Source organism: Macaca thibetana, chromosome 2, assembly GCF_024542745.1.
Source record: "Macaca thibetana thibetana isolate TM-01 chromosome 2, ASM2454274v1, whole genome shotgun sequence".
Taxonomy (NCBI): domain Eukaryota; kingdom Metazoa; phylum Chordata; class Mammalia; order Primates; family Cercopithecidae; genus Macaca; species Macaca thibetana.
The window spans coordinates 180,364,593-180,375,845 of record NC_065579.1 but is presented as its reverse complement, the minus strand read 5'-3'; positions in this window follow the sequence as shown (position 1 = coordinate 180,375,845).

The window sequence follows — 11,253 nt, the reverse complement described above, 5'->3', positions numbered from 1 at the left end:
TCTAACACTCGATCCATAGGAAGCTCCTATCCACCCGACAACCTCATTGCTCATCCTCTCCTAAATGGTCAAAATGACAACTTCTATTAGGCAGAATTCTTCACTTTTGTGTTGAATGGGTGTAATCATAGGCAGACTAATCACCAATCTGCCATTTTAGAAAATGGGATTGTCCAGTTTCATCTTCAGAAATCTTAAATCCATAATTATATTTGAAAAGAACTTCAAAACCTAAAAGATTCCAGAGATTACTTGACTCAACTCACTGATTTTATTTTTGTGTATTTGCCTTTTTCTGGACATCCATGAGTGAGTTCAAAAATTAGTCAAACTCCTTAGCTCATGACACAGTCTATTTGTCCATGAAGCTTCCTCATACATATAATTTTATTCTTCCCTTCATTCTTGATATTATTTTTACTGCCCTCTTTTTTCAATGAGTACCCATGATGGTATGTCATGGAATATCTACATGTCTTTGAAAAAGTAGGCTGGGCAGAGTGACTCACACCTGTAATCTCAGCACTTTAGGAGGTGAAATGGCCTCCTAAAGTGAAATTTCTGGAGGCCAGGAGTTCACGACCAGCTGCACAACATAGTGACACCCAATCTCTATTTATAAAAATAAAAAGGAAAGAAAAAGTAGTAGAATTCTATGAGTTTTACATGTACATAAAGTAGAGGTTTGTGGTACTAACAGTTTTATTGTATGTCTTTTCTTTTCATTTAACCCTATGTTTGTTAGGTATAGGAGGAATGTTGTTCTAAATATATCTCATTCATTGTTGTCTTTCAATTAAATAGCACCATTAGGTGGTCTTCATTTGTCTGCTGTAATAAACGTGTATAATTATTACTCAACTAAGATAATTTGAAGGAGAATATTTACAAATCAACAATTTTTCAAAGATGTGGATAGGGCTTAGGGAAACCACAAAGGTTATTTTGGTACCCAGGGTTAGAAGCAGCAGAGCTCTTTTGACCTCTAGGTTCAAAAAGATAAATGCAGAAAATGGTTGCTAAAACCTGAGGAAAAAAAAAGAACCGTGCCGAAGTCTATACCTGGAGAGGAGCAGTGGCATTGGTGGAGGAGCATAACCAGCTCAAGCTGCTCCTCAGGTCTCTAGGGTTCTACTCATTTTTCTTCATTCTTGTTTCTTTCTATTCTTCAAACCAGATAATTTCAATTAGCCTATCTTGAAGTTTGCCTATTCTTTCTTCTACTAGCTCAAATCTGCTGTCGAACCCTCTTGTGAAATTTTCATTTCAGTTAAAGTAGATTTCAACTCCAGAATTTTTGTATGTGGTTTTTTAAAATAATTTATATCTCTGTCTTGAAACTCTTTTTTTAACGTAGAAAATTTTAATTTGCCAATTAAGTATTTTACAATAAAAATATAATAACCCCACTATTTTAAAAGTATGCTTTAAGTTCTGGGGTACATGTGCAGAATGTGCAGGATTGTTACATAGGTATACACGTGCCATGGTGGTTCTTTATTGGGTGAAATATTATTTTTGTACATTCCTTTAGTTCTTTAGCTATAGTTCTCTTTAGTTTTTTGAACACATTCAAAATAGCTATTATGAACATTTTTCTGGTAACTCCAATGTTTAACTCCAAGGCTTTCTCAGGGACAGTTTCTACTGTGTTTTCTCCCTGCCCTGTACACGGGCCATAATTTCTTGTTTCTTGCATGTCTTGTGATGCTTTGTTGAAATCTAGACCTTTAAATAACAGAATGTACTCACCCTCCAGGGTGGTAGAGTTGCTGTTTGTTGCTGCTGCCATTGCTGTTTGTTTCTTTAGAGGCTTTCCAGAGCTACTTTTGTAAAATTGTTCTTTTTGTTATGTGAACTTTTTGTCAAATGTAGCCACTGAAGTTTAAACGCCTTAAAGCAATAAACCTCCCAGATTTCACCAAGGAGCTAGTTTGTGTGTTGTGGTATACCTGAAGTGAACTGCCTGGCAGTTTACAATTCTCCTTTAGCCTTTACTTCCTGCTTGCACAGAACTTCAAGATTAGTCAAAGAAGAGAAATCAGAGATGTCTTAGGTCTTTCTTAGGCATACATACAGCTCTGCACACGTGTGTAGCCTTCTAAATTTCTAAGGTTATTTTAGAAACTTTTCAAACCCCCTCTATGGTTTTTTTTAGTTCCCAGCATTTTCTTTCTTTCTTTTTTAAATTCCTTTCCAGCTTTTATTCTAGGCTCAGCCCAGAGTGTTTCCTTTTCAGCTGTTTGGTCAGCCTCTTGTCGGTCCAAACTGTTATCACCACCTCAGGCAGCTTCGACGTTAAAAAAAAAAAAAAAAAAAAAAAGCCTTATAAATATGTACAAATGTGATGTACCAATAGAAAAACATTAAATTGCCAATGATTGTTTTCACAAATGCCTCAGGGAGAAAGCCATTCACAGTGAGTCAGTTCTGATCAGATTAAATAAAAACAAGCCATGCAAGTGGGGATTTGCAGAGAACTGCCAGATAGATCCCATAATGACCATTCTCTGGGGATGGGCTTTTTAGGGAAGCTTTACATTTCTTCTGCTGTCTCCAGTGGCTGCTTGGCAACTGTTTTTCATGATGACTAACATTGTGAAACTGTTGATTTGCAAGGCCACTGCAGAGTTGGGGAGAAGGAGGTAGGAGTACAGAAATACCTGCTTATTGCTCCTTCTGCAATTCAGTCAATCTGTAATAAATATTCCTCACATTATTCCAAGCCTTTATTTCCAAAGTTCTGAAGAAATTGAGTGATCTTTTTTTTTTTAACCGGTGTTATTTTTATGGACAAGAGGCTTTCAGGTTTCCTTATTTTGCCATTTCTAGGGGGGTCATCACTTACTCATTTTTGACTTTGAAATAGTTTTTAAAATTTCCACTCGTGTTATTTTTCTAAGGTATATTTTTGAATAAAATAATACTATTGATTGTGCTAATGTTCTATTTATGACCCTGCAGATCAACTGTCAATTTTCCACACCTGCCTGTGACCCATGAGGCTGGCCTTCACGGACTGCCTCAACCAGCTTCTCCGGCTCTCTGGTTTCCAGGTGTCCTCAGACAACAGGAAACGCCATCATGAGACAGGAAAACACAAGAAGAGAGAGATGAAGAAAACAGGAAGGAAACAGGTATTCTCCCAAATTCTTCCCTTCCCAATCATGATTTGGCAGTAGCTGCATCCTTTTGCAAGGCCACAGCTGCAGTTTTAAGTTGCTTCTGATAACCATTGCTTGCTCGGGCATTTTCAGGCCTATGGGTGATGAAGGCTAGTCACTGTTGTTAGCCCCAAGTGCTTTATTAACGTTTGCCACTTGACTCCGTAGGGGTGGGAAATCTCCACCTCCACCTTTTTAGGGTCCTGTCCAGCTCCAAGAATTAAATAGGCATAACACAGATTAACAAGAGAAAAGCATAGTGTAAGTTTTACGTGGCACAGGAGTCCTCATAAAAAATGAAGACCCAAATAACTATACACACACACACACACACACACACACACACACACACACACATATATATATAGTGAATTGGACAAAGAATAGTAAACTTTGAAAATGTGACTAAATTATGTGGGGAGGCTTAAAAGATACCAGTTATCCTAACAAGGTCTGTACACTACTTTCTTGGTCTTGACTTCTCATCCTTGAAGATAAGGATGTTGCCTTGCCTTCTGGTACAGGGGAAAGTGTCTTTCACATGGCAAGTTCATCTTCTGCTTTTTAGAAACAGCACAATGGTCAAAGTGATCTTCTTGCACTCCTGTTTTTCCAGTGTTTTTACATTGGCTATTTTAACTTAAATAGCCCATGTGCCAGAATAGCATATTTTAACCCCTTCAACTCTGTTCAGACTTTGTAAATCGTTCCTCCACAAAATGTCTATTTAATAATATTTCGATGTCATTAAATATATTTTGTTTTGCTTAGGATTTTCTGTTTTAGAACTCTTAGTTAAAACTCATTTCCTAGCCTAATTTCAAAGATTTATTTTCCAAAAATATCTGCTACAAGCTTTATTTTATTTTTCATTTTATGTGGATGTCTTAATCCTTTCAGCATTTCCCACTATATATATAGTGAGAGGTAGGTATCGCCATCAGTTTCCTAATGTTGTTATAACAAATTACCACAAACCTAGTGATTTAAGACAATCGAAATTTATTCTCTTACAGTTTGGAAGGAGATAAATCTATTACTCTGCTGAAACCAAGGTATTATCAGGGCCATACACCCTGTGGAGGCTCTAGAGGATAATCTATTTCCTTGCCTTTTCTAGCTTTTAGGGAGGTAGTCATTACATTCCATGGTTCATGTCTCCTTTTTCCATCTTCAAAGCGAAAAGCATCGCATCTTCCAATCTCTCTGCTTCCATGTTCTCATCATTTTTTTCTCTTACAAGAACCATGTGATTATATCATACCCATTCAGGATAATCTTCCCATCTCAAGATATTAACTTAATCACATATGCAAAGTCCCCTTCTGCAATGTAAGATAAAAATTACAAGGTCTATGGAGTGGGATGTGAACAACTTTGGTGAACTATTATTCAGCCCACCATAGTATCTAGTCTTATTTTTCTCCATATGTGAACCGATTTTCTTAATGGCATCAGTAAATCATTTTCCCCATTGGTTTGTAGTGCTCGTTTCATGAAATCATTCTCTGATAATGCATGACTTTATTTTTTAACATTATAGCCCAGTGGTTCTCCACCAGGGTCAATTTTGTCCCCCAGAGGAAATTTGGAAATAACTGGAGAACTTTTGGCTTGTCAAAATAGGGAGATGAGGGGCTGAGATACTATCAGAGATCTGGTAGGTGGAGACCCAATGTTCTTACAGTGCATATAACAGCCCCCAACCCCCACAGCAACAAATGATATGGCTCAAGATATCAGTAGTGCTGAGGTTGAGGAACCTGCTTTAGTCTGTTCCAATGGTCTATATGTTATGGCTGCCTCAGTGCCAAATTATTTTTGTTATTATGTATTTCTACAGTACATTTTCATATCATTTAGGATCTAGGCTCCTATCTTTAATTTAAAAATAGGTAATATTATATAAATTCTATAACTTTTTGAATCCTTAAAAGTAACCTTCTGGAATTTTATTTAAAATTTTACATTAATTTCTTTAGATTAATATTGGAAAGTATAGATTTTCATAATGTTAATGGTGAGAGGCAACTGCAGATGGCCCTGGAGATATCTTTCCTTCCCTCTATAAGTAGATTATCAGAAAATTGGCTCAGCCTTTCGCTGATGTCAGTATTCTTGGCAGGCAAGGCTATTCCCATGACCCCTGTATTCAGATTTTGGTCATCCATATGCATAGTTCTTAAGGTTGCTTCTTGGTTGGAAGATCTCCTGATATGTTTCCTGATATTTAGAGAAACTAGATGTTCCCTACTCTTCTTAAGGTACATAGTGTAATATATGCATGTATGTAATGAGGCCTGGGTGCAGAGCTTGTTCTTGCTCTTGGAGTGCTCTCAGTTGTATGTCCGACATTCCAGCAAAAATAAGCTCCTCTCTGTTGGATCATTAGCCAGTGTGCACACATGCTATCTACATAACCTACCTAAGCCACGGAATAATAACTGGATATTGCATATGCTCTGCTACTACTCTGTTGTAAGTTTTCCTCTAATAAACTCAATATTGTGTCTGCACCATATGGCTTCAGTGGTGTATGTTCACGACCCCTTTATGAAGCAGTTCAGTTAACCTCTTCATAAACATGTTATATTTCTTTGCTGATTTCGAATAATCCTATACATCTTTTTTTTAAAATGTGTTTTTAATAAAGTTCTTGTTCTTTTATTAGGTAAATTACTACTTTTTATATATTTTTATTGCTATTATAAATTTTTTCTTTTCTGTTATATTTGCTAGTTAGTTTTAGCTTATCTAGAGGAATGTTTGGCTTATATAGGTTGATATTATGTACACCCTTGCTGCATTTTTGTATTAATAAAAAGAGTATATTGGTAAGTTTTTTGAGTTTTATAAGTAGTTGGTTATATCCTCTCTAGTGACAGTTTTGTCTTTCTACTATATGTATGTATATAGTATTTTTTCACATGCTTTGTATCTTATTGCACTGGCTGTAGGCTTCAAACTCCCGTACTACGTTGATAGTAGTAGTGATAACAGTATTCTTCTTTTATTTATCCCCACCCATTTAATAAGAATGTATTGAAAGTTTCCAATTATGTTTTCTATAGATTTACCACACAAAGGATACAATGTTTTAGCTTTGTCATCCAAAGACAAAAATGACAAACTGACCATTATATAACACACCAAATGGAATAAAAGTCCAAACGGTACCAACTTAAATAAGTATATTAAATAGCGTCAGAGAAACAAGGTTGCACCTTGAAAACATGAATCAGGAAGAAAAATTCTTGAAACAGAAAATAAGCAAATTAAATATCATCAGAAAAAAAAGGGAGAACCTTGAAAGTATGAATCAAGGACAAAACGTCTTGAAAAAACAAACAACTAGAGGCACTGCATAATAAAATATAACAGATAGGAAATAAATAATTCAAAAGGTAAATTGACTACAAGAATGGATATAGCTGAAGAATAAGTCAATACACTGAAACTTTATTGGGATTCTTCCATAAGATACCAATGTGAGATAAGGAAATGAAAAAACATAAATGGAAAATAAAGAGACCTAAAGGATAAGAGAATAAATGCAAACAAATATGCTGTCTCATGGAGTCTAAATAGAACAGAGAAAGATGAAAAGTAAATAAATGAATAAATTTACAAGGGAGAAATAGCTCAAGTAAAATCTATTTTAAAGTCCTGAATTTGAGAAAGATGTAAAGCCTCTGTTTAAAAGGGTTTATAAAGTGCCAAATTACATAGATTTTTTTTAAAAAAAAAAGTGAAAAGAAAAAAAAAACTAGACATGTTGTGGTGCAATTTAAAGACATTTAAATTGGTCAGGGCTCTATCAAATATGCAAAACCACTATGAGTATTTCAAAATAAAGAATTTATTATAGAATTAGACATTAATTACAAAAGGAGCCTAGAAATTAAAGGACAAAAAGGAATGACGGCATCAGAGAAGAGTCACTAACAATCTCTATATGAATGAATGACTCAGAGGTGGAAGAAACATCTGTACTTAGAAAAATCCAGTTTCTGAAGAGTGACTGCTACAAAGTGGACTGGCCTGTAAGTCCTTGAAGGGTTGTGGGATCCTTATGCTGACCTGTGAATTCACAGCAAAGTATCTGTGAAAGGCCTGAGATCACGCATGATCATCTGGGCAGCATTTGGAAAGAAAGTTGGTTACAAAACAAAACTCAAGATGAGATAATTATTTTTAAATCCAAATCTATTTCCAATAATAATTTTACAAGAAGATATATATCTCCCATTTAAAATGAAGAAATGATTAAGAAATGTGTGCAGATAGTGCAATGACACTTGAATCATTCCGATTTCTCCAGTGACAACCTAATGGATGATAAGAATTTGACTTATCAATGTGTTTGAAAATGTAGAAATTGTTTCTGATTAATAATAATGTTTTCTTTCTTTTACCTTCATATACTGCATCTTAGATTGAGACCTCTGGAAACAGATATGGAGACAGAGTTGCATGCCAAAGATTTACTGGGGAGCACTCTTGGGGGACACACCTATAAGGAAGTTGATAAAAGCAAAATGGACGCAGAGAGAGGCTGACCCATGATACAGCTGCATCCAGGACATCAGCTGATCTTATATGAAGATAGAATAACCCTTCAGAGTTGTCTCAAATTGAGTCTAGATGGCCGAGACTTCAAATCTCTGCTTCAGCCAGTTACTAGCTGAGAATCACCTCTGGTGGGAGATACAACATTGGGTCAGGCTGTTCTTGGCGGCCCAGTGAAATTCCCATAAAAGGTACTTCTGTGAGCCACCAGCAGTTGACAATCCTAGCAGCTGGGGGATGGGGACACTACTTGGAAAGGTGTCCCCTACAGCCCATCCTTTGTGCCATTTATGTTCACTTGTATTTCCTAATAATTTGCCCCATTTGGGATAGCTTCTTCAAGATCTGTTGCTGCAGTTGATCTTGAAGCTGTAACTGATACTCAGTCATCCCCTTTCTCTATCATTCATTCTAGATTCGCCTTTCTACAGCTGACACCAAACCCGGTCTGGGTCAATTTTTTGGTGAGATGACCTAAACCTTTGTCTTGGAAGAGTCTGAAGCCCTGGTTACCATGCCCATCTCAGGTGATGCTACTCTGAATTATAAGTGTTGCAAGAATTATAACACTTGTAGTTTGTGGAATGTGCACAGCTCCTTGTATCCTGTGATAGTATAATGCTTAAAACTTTCCCTGGTGGTGAGCTTGAATGGCATGCTGATAGAAGGGGCCCCGCTGGCTGCTACAGTATTTAAAATACTAGAAAGGAAACAGGGAAATTGTAAAAATAAGGACTGAGAATTGGGTGGCTGCTGCTGAACTGACTTGATTCATTCAAGAGACATAATTGACAGGCTCTCTATGATTAATCAACAATTAAAAGAAAAATGATAAAGCTTTTGAGATAAAATGATGGCATTATCCCACTCCAAGTTCAACAACTGACTCCAGGCATGAAAGCATACTCCAGCCCACCATTTAAGATGACATCATTTTGGCCGGGCGCCGTGGCTTATGCCTGTAATCCCAGCACTTTGGGAGGCTGAAGCAGGCGGATTATCTGAGGTCAGGAGTTTGAGACCAGCCTGGCCAACATGGTGAAACCCCATGTCTAGTGAAAAAAAAAATTAGCCAGGTGTGGAGGCGGGCACTTTCCATCCCAGCTACTCGGGAGGCTGAGGCAGGAGAATCGCTTGAACCCGGGAGGCTGAGGTTACACTGAGCTGAGACTGTGCCACTGCACTCCAGCTTGGGTGACAAGAGCGAGACTCTATAAAAAAAAAAAAAAGGAAGGAAGGAAGGAAGGAAGGAAGGAAGGAAGGAAGGAAGGAAGGAAGGAAGGAAGGAAGGAAGGAAGGAAAAAGAAAGAAAGAAAGAAAGAAAGAAAGAAAGAAAGAAAGAAAGAAAGAAAGAAAGAAAGAAAGAAAGAAAGAAAGAAAGAAAGAAAGAAAGAAAGAAAAAAGAAAAGAAAGAAGAGATGGCATTGATTCTCTGGAACTTAGTTCCTTTATAATTTAATATGTTCACAACTCTCCAGTGAACTGAGAGGAAAACTTTTTTTTTCATTTTTTGTTGTAATAGCAATATAGTGGTTTTAAAATTATGTCCACGAATGCTTTCAAACTCTCTCCTTCAAGAGGTAAAATCTAATTTTCACCTACTTGAGTATGGGCTGGATTAGGGACATACTTCTGATGAATGAAATAGGGCAAAAGTGGTGGCATGTCCCTACTGAGATTCAGTTATACAAAGACTGCATTTTCTATCCTGAGGAGGACGCTTGCTGGCTGTCTCTCCTGCTCAGAACACTTGCTTTGTGGGACTCCGCTTTTATGCTGTGAGAACACTGAAGCAGCCCATGGAAAGGTCCACACGGTGAGGACTCCAATAAATAACCATGTAATTGAGCCTTCTTGGAAGTGGATCCTCTACCGTTGGAGTCATAAGTGACTGCAGACCCAGAGACCCAGGGAATAGCCGGCTCTGCAAACTCATGTGTACTCACAGCCAGAACTGCTGAGCTAAACAACCCCTGGATTTCTGACCCGCAGAAAATGTGTGAGATAATACATGCTTTAAGCTGCTAATGTCAGAAGTAATTTGTTATAAAGCAAGAGGTAACTAATATAATAAGACTGAAAATCTTTCAAGGCCTCTGCATTCTAAGTGCAATTCATTCAGTAGGGAACTTTACCCACCCATTTGAATGGTTCCCAAATTCGTATCACTAGATGAGTGATCTCAAATAAGCTTTCACAATTTGTGTTGCTTTCTATTTGCCCAATTCACCCAGTACCACTTTCTGCTTCTTTGTGATCCTGTTCTTGCCCAGGCTAGGAGAATGAGCAAAAATTTCATTACTGAGATTCTCTGCCATATACTTAGGTTCAGTCAATGGAAGACACCAGCAGAAAATCAAGGGGTAAAAAGAGGATGAGATTGGAGTATTCATCTCCTCTTTTGCCTGATTGTCTGAGATTATTCTGGCAGGGGCTGCATCTCACGATGACCATGTCTTCCCTCTGGCTTCCCTCTTGGATGACACCAGTTCTCATCCAGTTCATGAAGCACTGTTCATTCCCTTGCCCATTAAGGCCCAGGGATAAAAACAGCCTTGTACTGTTACTCATTTCTGGCTCCTTTATCATTTGTTGCTGGTTCCCTGAACCCTGCCAACATCTCTGGAAATAGCTCATTTATTAAATCGTTTTCTGTGAAATCTTCTCATGTGCATCATCTGCTTCCTGTTGTGATTCTGATAAGTACAGTCCTTTGACATTCTTCACCTGAAAATCCCAAAGGTCATCAGATCAATTTATCTAAAACTGGACTCAGTCTCGACCCCTAAACGTGTTTAATTTCTACTGTCTATTTGAATTATTTATATAACCATATTGAATTGCCAGTATTTGATGATGCTTATCCTATAAGATAACATGAAAATATTATATGGTTCAAACTTAAAACCTGAAAGTTAACTGTTTTAGTCTGAGTTGCCCCCTGAAACAGTAAAAAAGAAAGCAGTTTATCTGGGAGGTGATCCCAGGAAATATCAATAGAGAAATGGGGAGTGAAATAAGGTAAAGAAAGCAGGAGTAGAATGTTCCTTATTAAGCAAGTTACCACTGTGGGCAACAACAGCTTTATCCCACAGGGGTTTTAGCCCCTGAGGAAGTCTGAGAGATGGGATAGAATAAGACTCAGAGCTATTCCAACGAATGGGCAAGGAAACTAGATACTTATCTACCTGATCTCCCTCCATCATTTTGAGAGGTCCAGTGTCCAGACACATTATCTCTGGAACTTCTGATTTGCCCTTTATACCAGCAAAGTGTTCTCCATCAGCCAGGAAAAAACGAATAAACAGGGGCTGTCACACAAGGTTACAGGGGTTCCAACAAGTAGCCTTGGACCCTGAGGAGGTGCGTGCTAAAGAGATACAGATAGGCGCCAGCTGCTGCACTGCTCCCGATTCCTCCCTCTCACTCATTCTCCACATCTAGTCAATCACCAAGGTCTGGAACATTTTTTTCCAAAAACATTCCTGAATCCATTCCTTCTTATCTGTTTATATTTCTT